Consider the following 14,157-nt stretch of genomic DNA (forward strand, 5'->3'; position numbering starts at 1 on the left):
GATCTGGACTCATGAATTTCTTTCAAAATTAAGATTTACTATTAGATGTCCTTAATTTTTCAGAGGCCTGTGGTGATTCCCATATCTTCTTTCAGGCACTGTTCTTATAGACCTGTTTCTGGGCATCTAGACATTACTAGTTTCTGACACTAATCCTCTAGGATCTGGCTTCAAAGATAAAGTCTTCTCTCCCATGTATCCACATAATGAATATAACTATCTTATCACAGTTATAATGAAAGACCATTGATTCTTTTAAGTATATTCTTTTGGTACCATTCTGAATCTGAGCTTCCCAAAGTCTCTTGGAAGGATGAAACTGAACTACAGCCCCAGAGATAGATAATAAATTTCAGGAATGTGCAGAGAGCTGCCTTGTCTCTGCCTTGGCATTCATTGCCTACACTTGCACAGCCAAACTCAAGGATCTATGTCAATGACTTTTACAGTATTCAACTACTCTCTTTATCTATTCACTTCACCTCTGATCAATTTGATGAATTGTGAATAACTGGGGAGAAGAGGCAGTGGCAATTTGTCAGTCATAGTTGCTGCAATAATATTGTGACATCTAAGATATCCCTCCCAACCCCCACATCATTAGTGGCTATGTTGTCCTCACTCAAGAACACCTTAACCAGCACTTTATCTATGCAGAGTTCATAGCAGTCTTTACTTTTTTCATTGGCCTCAATGAAACCTAAATAAATTGCCCTCCCCCCACACACACACACAAATCAATAGTTCTTTGTAGGATTTATCCTCATCCCTGTGTTTTAAAAATAAGTAAGCAGTACTGTTATTTCTCACTCTTCCTCCACCCCAAGAATGAACATTAATTGTATAATTGTACAATCCACACCATGAGTATAGTTTTAAAAAGAAGTGCCACCTTGATAAGCCTTCATGAGAAAGGCTCCGTCCTGAAACAAATCAGTTTTCATTTCAGTAAATTCCATTTCTTTCTGTCTTTGCCCTACCCTGCCCCACTCTAGTCCCCACTTCTTAATCCATAAACTTCTTTGACACCACTCAATGAGCTGTCAGCTTCTGGGCTTCCTTGGATATCGTGCCATACTCCTGATGAACTTTTTGGCTTTTTCTTCTCCCTAATATCTTGTAATCTCTTATAAAATTCCAACATCAAAGAGCTGTGAAGAAAAAAACTAGTCGCTTCTGAATGTTTTCTCAGGTGTTTAAGGTAAGGGGAGGTGAAGAAGGGCTTTAGAAAGTCAAGCACTATCTGCAGTGCAGCTTTCTGGGAGAAGAATGTTCTGTCATCTGAGCTACACTACATTGAGACTTCTCCCAGTCTTTGTCTTCCTTTACTGTTCTGTAACATTCAATTCAACTCAAATCAATGAACACTTATTGAGGCAGCTAAGTAGCATGATAAGTAAATCGAGAGACTTGGAATCAGGAAGATCGGAGTTCAAACCCTCTCTCATTTGCTGTGTGTCCCTGGGAAACCTCTCTCAGTCACAGTCTCCTCACTTTAAGATGAAGGAATTGGACTAAATGACCTCCAAGGCCCTTCTGGTCCTGAGTCTATGACTCCATGTGCCACATGCCATTTGCTAGACTCTGGGGATACAAAGACAAAAATGAAACCAGTGTGGCACTTGGGGAGATTTTACAGCTCTTGGAGCGGTATACTATGTACACAGATAAGAAATTATAAAGCATAGAAGATAAATGAAATAATTTCAGAGGAAGAGTGAATTAACAGCTGGCAAGTATTAGGAAAGGCCTTTAGTAGGAAGGAGCACCTGAGCTAGACACTGAGGCTTCTGTACAGCTGAATTATATTAGTTCTCTGCCAGTTGACTATTCTTTTCTCCCACCCTCAAAAAGTGGGCATCAACGTCTCTTCAATGGCATTTGTGCATTCTTCCTTTTGGAGTTATTTGGACATACCTTATTTCCCTTACTAGGTTGTAAGCTTCTAGGGTCAGAGATTCTTATTTATCCTCCACCATACTCAGTGCAATGGCTCACATAGAGTGGGTTATTCACTAAACACTTTTGAATAACTAAATGGTTTGGATAGGATAGAAAAATAGGGATGGAATAGTATATTTCTAATATATTCTTGACTTGGATTTTGTAATTCTTGTAATTCTTTTTCACAGGATAAGAATTAAGGTAATATATACTTTGAGAACAGAGAATCTGTTTCACAGCCATAAAGTGTAAAACTGATAAACTCACTTCAGTTTCTATGCACCTACATTGAATCTTCATGTTGGGGGGTATTCCTAATTTATATCTAAGCACCAGGGGGAGATAGTGAATGAGAGCAAGGATCATCTAGCTCCAAGTGTTGACAGACTCTATAAAATTGCCCAGATAGTCAAAGCCCTTCATCTCTGATCTATGGCAACACAAAGTCTTCATTCTATCAGTCTTGGTCATTCTAGGCCATCAATTCTCCAAGTATAGTCTGGGACAACTGAGAGCCCCAGGATCCTTTTGGAGTTCCTAGAGGTCAAAACTATTTTCATAACAATGCTGTTTTCATTTCAAATATAGTAGATATTGATAGATGCAACCCAAATAAACAAAAACTCTTTGAGAATCCTCAATAAAGAAGCATAAAGAAGTCCTGAGACCAAAAAAACTAGAGGACTCCAGGCTATTCTTTCAAGAAGCTTCACAGAAAGCCTTCTCCATTCCACAGCATGGCTTTTTATCTAAGAGTCATTTTTCAAAAGGAAAAGAAAGCCAAGAGTTCAAATTGGGACTTAGTTTTATAAATATAAAATTCACTTTTTTCCTCTTCAACTCATCTGTCTTCTCACCAGTTTGCACTAAAGGGAAAAGTATCTTGTCCCCTGTAAAAGTATAGGGCCCTCCCTCTATCTCTATCCTTTCAGATAATTTGATAAATCAGTGCAAAGAGCTGGGTTTTCCCTAGACAACAAATTTTCTGATTTTTCTTTTTAAAGTAACAAGTTGTTAAATAACATAAGCATTTAAACACTTGGTTGAAGGACGATCATCTTGAAAGGAGCAATGGAAAAAGAAAGAGTGAAAGGATTGACTGCTATAAGGATGGAAATTTCCATATCTATCCCAAGTATTATAATTATAAAAAACCCATGCACTTTGATTGGATTAAACAAAATTAAACTAGTTGTAAGTAATCAATTTGAAAGAATCATAGGGCTTTGGGTCATTGTGTAAAAGCAAAGAATACTATGTGAAAAATATATTGTGATTGGTTGAAAAATTCAGATATGCCTCTGGGCCTATGGATAATATAACATGGCAGCTTAGAATCATTCCAACAGCAGTGAGATGAGTGGTGGTCATATCAGGTGATGAAGGATGCCTGGCAAGGAAGTCCCTTGGGGAGAGGGGAGAAGATGGAGCCTCCCTCCTCTTTCCCACCCACAATGAGCAAGTGATGACCTTATGAACTTTAAAGGGTTAAAAGACCTCGAGTGTTCGCTAGAGCCAGGTAAGAGTTTCCCCACAGCCAACAGTGAGTAGTGAATTTGAGCCACACATCAAGAATAAACTAGAAACATTTAAGAAAGTCAGTTTCAGGACTCTATATGGCAAGTGATATTCAGAAACCAGAACTACACCTAAGGGCAACATCATGAGAACTCCAAATGAGAGAAAAGGACTTTAAAGGCAAGAACTGTGAGTTTACACTTTGGTCATGTATAATTTCTAAGTTTGAACCCAATTTCCCCAGGGAAACACTTTGTGTGAGCAAAGGGAAAGTACATCTTGGAGGGGATATTTCTATAACAACTATTATTGCTTAGTAAAAATTTTTTTTTTTTTTAAGTTAAGTGAGTCTGGTTGATAATCAATAGGGAGCACATTGATGGGGGCTCATGAGCAACAGTACTAAAAATTCTGTTCCCCTTCAGCAGTGGCTAACTATCTTCTGAGTAACCAGCCTGCCAAATGAAAATTGGAGAATTTCGTGGAGGTGCAATCTTGGCAAACAAAAACAAAAAACAAACCACTTGACTTCTCCCTGGGGACAAGAAGGGAGGGATAAAGGACCACCATCTCTGTTCCCAGCATTCCCGGGCAATAATAAAAGTCCAGTCTCCCTTTAGTTTATGCTCTAAACACCTTCTCAATTCCTCTATTCCTTACCATCATTTTTCAGCATTTTTTAAAGACCCACCCTCCAAGAGTTACGCATGGCCAAAGCACTGCCAGCATTCGCTAGTTCAATGTCATAAGCCATTTGGGAATTCTTCAAAGTCTGATCCCTGATCAAGTGCAAGGCCACCAGAACCAGTGAAATTCTAAGTAGTTTGCCCAACCAGTAGAAGTGTCCCTAGCTCTAACATTTCTGTGGCAGTGCTTCTATGAGTATGGCAAAAGACAGATCTAATAACATTTGTAGATTACATCTCATTTTGTGTGATTTCATATACTAGAATAGGAAATATCTTAACCTTACACTTAATGAATATGAAGATAAAAAGCTAAATAGCTTTTTAATTATTTTATCTCTTAAGATCTAATTTTTTTTCTAAACTTTATCATAGCTAAAAATTGCTGAAACTGAGGCAAAGTACCTTTAAGGAGAATGAACATTCAGAAAAATTTGTAGTTGGAATAATATCAAATGCAATTTTTAAATTATAAGGAAAATAAAAAACTTTACCTACATAGATTACCCTGTAGTTTTCCACTCATTTCAGCAATGCCTGGTCTTTTATAAAAAGTACTTCACAATTTTGAAATGCTATTTTAATGTCATCTGTGATTATAGGTACTGTATCTAATAGTTTTTGGCTTAAAATTAAAGAAAGATTTAGGGAACTTGGAAAGTATGTGGAGGGAAGTAATAAAAATGATTAAATATTTAAGAATTTAGCTTTAGGAGAGAAGCTAAAGGAACTAGAATTATCTGATCTTGAGAGGAAACACTAAGTATATGAAAATATATTTCAAGAATTATGGTGAACAGATGTTCATCTTTTCCACTGGGCACCCTCTCTTCCTTTATACATTTCATCTCTGATGTTTTTTTAGTAGCTGTGTCCCTGCTTTCTTGGTTCTCCTCCTACCTGTCTGATCCATCTTTTTCAATCTCCTCTCTTGGATCAACATCCATGTTCCACTTCCTAACTGGAAGTGTTATCCAAGGTTCTATACTGGACCCTCTTCTCCTTTTATACACTCTCACTTGGTGATCTTATCAGCTCCCATGAATTCAAATATCTCTGTACAAGAGACTCCCAAATATGCATATCTAGCTTTTCCCTCTCTCCTAAACTCCAACCCAACATCACCAAATGCCTACTGGACATTTCCAATTTTACATTCTCATCAAACTCATCTTATCAAATGCATCTCAAACTCAGCATGTCCAAAGCAGAATTCATTATCTTTCCTTAAAAAACCCACAATTCTTCTTAATTTCCTTTTTTCTGCAGAGGGTACCTTTATATTTCCAGTCACAAAGGTTTGCAAACACAAAGTTATCTTCATTGCCTCACCTTCACCCTCAATATCTAATCAGTTATCAGGTCTTGTTGATTCTGTCTTCACAACATCTTTCATATAGCCCCTTCTCTTCATTCATACAACCACCTAACCTAATTACCTCATTAGTTTTTATCTGCATGATTGCAATATCCTAATTGGTGGCCTTTGCTCAACTCATTTAGATACAGTTGCAAAAGTGATATTGATTTTCCTAAAGTGAAGGTCTGACTCCCTTTGTCAAGAAGCTCCTATGGCCTTTAAGATCAGATACAAACTCCTCTGTTAATCTATTTTTTCTGACTTAGTGCACATTACTCCCTTTCAACAAGAGGTACTCCACGGCGGGTCGAGTTGTGAGGGTGTGTGGTAGTGACATCTCCTGCAAGGCCAGGGCATCGTGACTACCTTCCTCATGCTGAAGGACCAGGCAACAATGCCCATACTGGACCTGGGCACTTGGAAGTCCCCTCCAGGCAAAGTGGCTGATGCAGTGAAGGCTGCAATCAATGTTGGATACCACCACATTGATTATGCCCACATCTACCAGAATGAGAATGAAGTAGGTGAGGCCATCCAAGAGAAAATTAAGGCGAATGTTGTCAAATGGGAAGACCTCTTCATTGTCAGCAAGCTTTGGTGCACATACCATGAGAAAAGCTTGGTCAAGTCAGCCTGCCAAAACACTCTCAGTGACTTGAAACTGGATTATTTGGATCTCTACCTTATTCATTGGCCTACAGGATTTAAGGCTGCAATGACTTGGATCCTTCTCTCTTGAATGACCCCAGGATCCAAGCCATTGCAGCAAAGCACCAAAAAACTACAGCGCAGGTTCTGATCAGATTCCATATCCAGAGAAAAGTGCTTGTGATCCCTAATTCGATTACCCCATCAGAGATTGCCGAGAACTTTCAGGTGTTTGATTTTGAGTTGACTGATGAGGAGATGTCTACTATACTCAGCTTCAACCACAACTGCACCTTGGCCTATACTGCTTCTCACAAAGATTATCCCTTCCATGCCAAGTTTTGAAGTTCTGACTAGTACTGCCCAGTGTCCAGATGATGGTCACCTGATGCTTCCAACTCTACCTGGCCTCTCCTTCCAAGATCTGAGTCAACCATTGAATATTGCCATCAGATTTCAGCTTAATTTAGTAACTCCTGGTTTTCTGGACTCTACTTTCTGCCCAGCTGGGAGGAGTACAGAATGACTACCCCCTCCCCATATGGGCCCTACAAACAAAAATTATTCCACCAGCAAATGGTTTTCTTTCTTCTAGTAACAAGTAGATTTCATCTGCTTGAAATTATAAACCCTACCTTCTTGCTTTAAATTAAAAAAAAACTTTCATGTTAAAAAAAAAGAGGTACTCCACAGCTCAGCCAAACTAGCCTACTGCAGTCCCTCAGATGTAGCATTTCACCACTCATCTCTGCTCTTGGATAGCGTATCTTATATGTCTGAAATGCACTCAATCTCAGCCTCTTACTCTTCTAATACCATCAGTTGTTTTCTCAGTCACGTCTGAGTCTTCATGACCCCATTTGGGAGACATATTCCAGAAAACAAGAAGTCCTCTTCTGGGAAGGGTTACCCACCCCTAATCCTCCAAATAGAAGAAGAGGGTCATTGATTAGTTTTATATATAAATACCTGCCTTAGTACCTAGTTGGGTACCAAAAATAATTAGTTATTTATGTGTCCTGTGGACACATAGTCCACAGGAAGTATGATTAATGAGGCTTGGAAAGTGGAGTGGTAATAGTTATAGCAATTTTGTCATTCAGTCATTCAGTTGTGTTCAACTTTTCATGACCTCATTGATCATAGCATTCCAGGACTTTCTATCTTCCACTTTCTCTTGATGTCTAAGTTCATGTTCATTGTTTCCATGATACTATCTATCCATCTCCTCCTCTGCTATTCCGTTTTCCTTTTGCCTTCAGTCTTTCCTGACATCAGGGTCTTTTCCAAACTGAGTTTCATCTTTTTATGTGACCAAAGAATTTAAGCTTCAGCTTCAGTATTTGACCTTCCAGTGAATAGCTAGAATTAATTTCAAGTATTAACTGATTTGATCTCCTTGCTGTCTAAGTGACTCTCAAAAGTCTTCTCCAGCACTTTAATTTGAAAGAATTAATTCTGTGGCACTCAGCTCTCACGATCATACATTACTACTGGAAAAACCATAGCTTTAACTATATGGATCTTTGTTGCCAAGGTGATGTCTCTGTTTTCTAGTATGTTGTCCAGATCTGCCATAACTTTCCTTGTAAGGAGCAAGTGTCTTTTAATTTCATGGCTGCAGTCACTATCTGCAATGCTCTTTGAGTAAAAGAATATAAAATCTGACATTGCTTCTTTTTCTTCTCTCATTTGCCAGGAAGTGATGGGACCAGTTGCCAAGATCTTAGTTTTTTTGATGTTAAGCTTCAAAAAGAATTTAAAAGTCTGTTACAGTCAATAGACTTTTTTGGGGGGAGGGGTGCTTTTTAAAAAAAGATTTGTAATCTAAAACCTTATAAACCCTCAAAATAATGTTAGCTCTGGAAGGAACCTTAGAGACCATTAGGAACACAGACCTGTAGACTAGAGTAAACTAGACTCAGGTAGGTACCCTGGTAGTTTAGCTTCAGTACTGGAATAAAATGAAATGCTCATAAGTCATTCAACAGTTAACAAAAGGAGAAGCATAATCAACAAGGACTGACATCAAGTAGACCATGAGTTGATGCAGCTGAACAAGCAAAGCTGAGTTGTTCATAATGTTCTGCCAGGCAAGCCTCAGAGAGAAGCTGGGGATCATGTCTTAATGAAATCAAATATCAAGTACAGTTTTACTATGGAAGATTGTAATGCCAATGCAGTAGCCACAGTAGCCACTCTGGATATGCATGCATACTTCCAGGGTAAATTCACAAAATGTAAACTCTCTTCCTCAAAGACAAAACCAAGACATTTATTCAAACACCAGAAAGTCAAATCCATCATAGTAACAAAGAAATCTATACACATTATTAATCAGAGGGCATGGCCATCCCCAATCCTCCATCTCTCAGGCCTCCCCATAAACAAGCTCCCTTTGGCAGAATCACTCCCTCTCTCACTCACACTAGCTGCTCTGCCTCAGCTCTGCCTCACTCTCTCTCAGCTCTGCCCTTCCTGCTCCACCTATTTTCAGCAAGCTCCTCCCACCATGGCCTCCATGTGGGCTGGGCCAAAGCTAAAAGTATGTCACATGGGCCTGTTAAGGAGCAGGGAAGATCTTCAAATTCCCTTACCATTACAAAGATATATCTAGATTGTCATGAGGGTGTAGGTTAGTATATTACTCCCACCACACCTTGAGAATAAAATAAGACCCCCAAAGAAGGAAAAGGAATTCTTCACAGTTAGAGAGGAGAAATTCATCTTTTATGGCAATTAAGGCTGACCTGAGGTAAGAGTAACATAGAGTCCCAATCTCACAGACTGTCATTAGAGTCTAAGGGACTTTAGAAACCACCTTATTCAACCCATTCATAATTATGTAACAAGGAGAAAAGAAAGATACAGTGTTGGTATCAGACAAAGGATCTAGAACCTTCCCCTAACTCTCCTGTTTTTTCATCCAGGTTTTTTATATTTGGCCCTCCTCAGGAGAATAGCCCTTTTAGGGTAGAGGTTTCTGTTTCATGACTCAGAACAGGTAACTAAAAAAGGACCCCTCAGTCTTTCCAGGAGCATCTTGACCCTAGCTGTAGCCCAGAGCTTATATTCCACCTTTCCCTACAATGAGAAAGTTGAAACTGGCAAAGCTTAGAAGATATAATAATGGCCTACCCATGGAGTGGACCCTGGTGGCATTATTCTGCTAATAAGAATTCTGGCTAGGACTCTCTTCATAAAATGCTAAACATGTACCCTAGCTACTTCAACGGGCATATGAATGTCCTTCAATGAAGTCTTTCAATACTGAAGGACTTGAGGTTCTGAAGCTATGGATTCCCTTCCCCTGCAACCTCTACTCCATCTCTGACTGTGGCAAAGAGGTGGGGTGGTTGCACAATATTGTGTCAGAGAGGATTGGCTGCCTACTTAGTATACTTTAAAAAGCATCTCTCTTCTTTTCTCTCTCATTACAAGACTTCCTAGAAGGGGTGGGAAGGGCATCTTCCTCTGTCCTGTCAAAAATGATCAGTGATCATGTTTATTTGCTTCTGTGCTAGTAGCATGAATATAGTATAATTACATTTGTCTATTAGCTATGGATATAAAAAGGGAGAAAGGCTCTATTCACCTCAATTCATGTAAACATAGAAGGATTATATATCTCAAATGAGACAATTAATCCCCCCCCCAAAAAAAATTTTTTTAATGTAAAATAGGTTTAGAGGAATCTTCCTACAAGTTCACCTCAATGTGTGGATAAGTCCTTAATCAACCTGATCTGATTATAGGCTTTGTCCACTGCATGAAAGTAGACAATGCCAAGTCAAAAAAACACTAATTAAGTACCTGCTATGTGCCCAGCTCTGGGCATATGAAGAAAAGCAAAAGACCATCCCTGCTCTCAAGGAGTTCACAGTCAAAAGAAGGCTACAATGGGCAAATAACTGCATAGAAACAAGATATATATAGGATAAATTGGAAATAGTCAACAGAGGAAAGGCTAGTCATGAAGAGAGCTGTTACTAGGACTTTTTGCACTTAGGGCAAACAATATGAAAGTTCCCACCAATCCCAGGAGAATCAAGAATGAAGATAGCCAGCTCAATGAAAAGGGAAAAACAGGTCTTTTAGCATAGGATGTAGAGAGAAAGCAAAGGTTTGCTGCTGTTGGTGGTAGTCAAAGTACATAACCAAAATAATGGGGTTTTGCTGTAGAGAACAATGATGTTGCCTATTTTAGCTTACTTTTTGTTCGGGCTCAAATTCATTTACATGCTAAAACAATCAGGATCTTGGGAATGTCTAACTTTATAGAGATCTAAGAAAAGACAGCCTTAGCCTGAGGGCAATCTGCCAGGCTTTTGTTAGCAGGGTGTGGTGGCTAAGAAGCTCTCCTGGGTGGCTTGCGCTTATCAGGGAGAGGTTGTAACCCATACGTGGTTAGACGAATGCACCCACTCTCCACCATTCACCATGGAACCAGGTAAGCAATATTCAGCTGAGATGTACCCAGCAGAGGCATTATGCTCAGGGTGGAGCAATGCAATGAGATCATCAGATGATATCAGTGTCCCTGCAGCCTCGGAGACATGACCTGCCTTTGCATGAGTGTCTTGGCCACAGGTGATCACTGCATATGGGTCCCTCATATAAAATATGCATTCTTACTCTCCCCATTAATGATGTTTGTGTTAATGGAAGTATACTCTACTAGGTTTACAATTAGACTGTCAATAGACATTTATTAAGTGCCAATTATGTGCCAGGCTGCACAGTAAAAATTGAAGATACAAAGAAAGGCAAAAAACTCCCAAGTCTCTCAAGGAGCTCACAATCTAACGGGGGAGACAGCATGCAAACTTAGTGCTAACAAGCTACAGACAGGCTGAATTGGAGATAATCAGTAGAGAGAAGGTACTAGCATTAAGGAGAATATGAGAAGGCTTCTCATAGAACATAGATTCTTTTTTCTTACTAAGTTATTTCATTAGATTTCTTTGCTTTGAACTAATGCTACTCTGGTTCCCCAGTATAAACGCATCAATGAGGGTATGTCAACTATGGTTTTGAATGCATATGGATCTATAGAGTATCTTGAATCTAAAGTAGCTATTCTGGAGATTCTATATTACAGAAGTGAGTCCCTCAGATGCTAAACATAGAATTTAAAAGCTGGAAGGATTATGAATTGGGTTGCCTTATAGCTAAAATACCCTGCTATAAAGCAGGTCAGAAATGAGAAAAAAAATATGCATTTTAAAATAATTATTTTTGTGTTTATTGTTTGGGTAAGGAAAAGCTTTCATTTAAAAAAATGTGCTTGGCTTTTAGGAATACAAAATCACGAACATAACATTCTAACATAGGAATCACATTTGTATTTATCTATTTCTATTGTGCATAGAAAAATCATCACATTGGTTTTATAGAAGGAAGAATGTCCCTTGGATATAGATAAGAAATCAAAATTAGGTCAATTAAAACAAAAACAAGTTTCTCCAGGCATAACCAGCTTCCCCCACCAGGACAGAGTATCACTTAGTTTCCAAAAACGTCATACTATTGACTGGAACTGTGTACTGTACTCTAGTCTGAGAAAAACCCAAAGCATGATTCATAGCTTACATTTATATAACACTTTAAGGTTTGCAAAGCCCTTTACACGTTATATCATCTGATCCTCACAACAGTTTTATGAAGTAAGTACTATTCTTATTCTTCTACAGATAAGGAAACTGAGGCTGAGAGAGGTTAAATGACTTGTCCAGAAATCACACAGCTAGTACATGTTCAAGACTGGTGTTCCTAATTCCAAGACCTGAGCTCTATATACTGGGCCTCTGGCTACGTAGTAGAATCACGAACATCTGTTAAAATGTGACATATAATTACTATTCACTGTGGAAGATGGGACTTCTTTCAAAGAGCCTCCAAGTATCTGTGTCACATGCGAAAAGCCTCATTTTTTTTTTCCATTGTTAGGTCTTAATATAATTATCTTGAATTTAGGTAGTCCTTTCCATTATAATTTGTAAAACTGGAGGGTAATTTTAGATAACTTGTAGGATTTCTTCTGGTTCTATAATTCTATGATTGTAAATAAGTTCACAATAGACAGAAATTAACAGGGAAGTAAGCAAAATGCATATGTTGACATGGCCCGGACTTACGTAGGTCCCTCAAATGAGGCTTTCTCATTCTTGTCCAAGGTCTGTTTGGTTTCTACCTAAAGGACTCACTATTTATAGTGAGTATATATATAAATATATATAGTGAGTATTTATATAGTCACTATTTATATGCTATTGCCATTTTTTCTTCTTCTTGTACTAAACTCTCAATGCTTTCCAAGGTGAGCGTTAATTTGACAAAATAGTTTATATTAAAATAACACTAGGGGAGACGGATTCCCGGGAGCCCTACTTCTCATGTATAAACTTCAACAGCGCCCTGCTGTTGACTGTGCATTCTTTGTTGGTTAACAAAAACAGAACTAAAGCATTGCTTCCCAATACCATCTCATCTATTCAGGGCCACCCTCTGACCATTTTTCTCATATAAAAAAATGCTAATTTGCCTTTTCTGAACAACTTTATTATGTCTCTTATCTTTGCAATTGTTCAAGATAGAAGCAGAAATCATTACAATTTTAGATAGAACTGTTGATCGAGCACTATGGAATATAAATCAGAGTGATTTGATGCTTTAATAACAATAATAGTAATAATAACATGACATTTTAAAGTTTTCAGAGTGTTTTCCTTCATAACACTAGTAGTGGTTGGTTCTACTATACTTGACCAGATAGATAACTCCTCCATCACTACCCTCTTCCTCTTTGTTTCTGAAAGCTTAATTAGTTCATATTTTTAGCCTGGGCAATAAAATGGTCTCTCAGATCCAGCGGTCCCCTCTTGTGTTACTTTATGGAATTTATAGTAAATAAAAAGTTAGTATCACAACAACGTCTCAAAGCCTCCAGCTAGGAAATTTGCTAACATTTAGGCAGACGACTGTCTTTCTGCCCTAATTTAAATTTATTTTTATCTCTAGCTAACCCCTAGTTTTTTTATGGTTGAGGTAAAATTCAGGTTACCAAAAATATTTGGGTAAAGAAGCAAATCATGTTTCTTGGAATTTTTCCTAGTCCTCGAAGATCTGGATACAGTCAGTATCCACAGACTTCAATCTGAGTCTCCTCCAAAATGCCTGCAGGAGCCAATGGCCCTCCACATCTCTCCTTTTTCTGTCTCACTTCAGTCCTGTTTCTTCTTTGTCATTTTTCTTGTCACAGTGTCAACGGTTCTTTGCAGCTCAACTCATTGGGCAGGGTGGGGAGGTCAGCTTTCAGTTATTAAGATCCCCCTCCCTCCTCTCAGTCTGTCTTTCAAAAACTGTATATGTTTCTTAAATAACTCTGAGGAGTTATTCCACCTTCAGGCTCAAAGATTGAGATAGTCCTATATTACTTTCAAAGCTAAGAAGAGAATGCTTTTCCCTGTGAACTACAGATACCAGTCAGTTCTCAAAACTCTATTATAACAATTTATTTTTGTAACTTATGACCAGACACTAAGTTTAAGTGATCAGGTTAGATCCTAGGGAACTAATTCAAGAGGGTCATTTCTTTTCTCATACTCCTTAATGTTAATCCTTGCGAAAAATCTCTAAATATACTCATGAATCCATATCCTATCTTTCTTTTCCTAAATGTGGGAACAGGATCTCTGATTCCTACACAAGCACTTAGGGTACTATATGAATATCAGATATAGCACTGAAGCAAATAGGGTTAAGTGACTTGCCTAGGGTCACACTGCTAGTAGATGTCTGAGACCAGGTTTGAACTCCAGGCCCAGCATTTCATTTATATTAAATCACCTAGCAGGATGAATAGGGATCTCCAAAATGGAGGCTCCTTCTTTCAAGTTCTAGGTACTACATTGCCAATTCTCTTCTTTCTCTCTTTTTCAAAAGTTTTTTCAATGTACAAATTACTCCCACTTCATGAGAGGTATCTTGCAGCAAAAGAAA

Source organism: Notamacropus eugenii, chromosome 3 (assembly GCF_028372415.1).
Source record: "Notamacropus eugenii isolate mMacEug1 chromosome 3, mMacEug1.pri_v2, whole genome shotgun sequence".
NCBI classification, from domain to species: Eukaryota; Metazoa; Chordata; class Mammalia; order Diprotodontia; family Macropodidae; genus Notamacropus; species Notamacropus eugenii.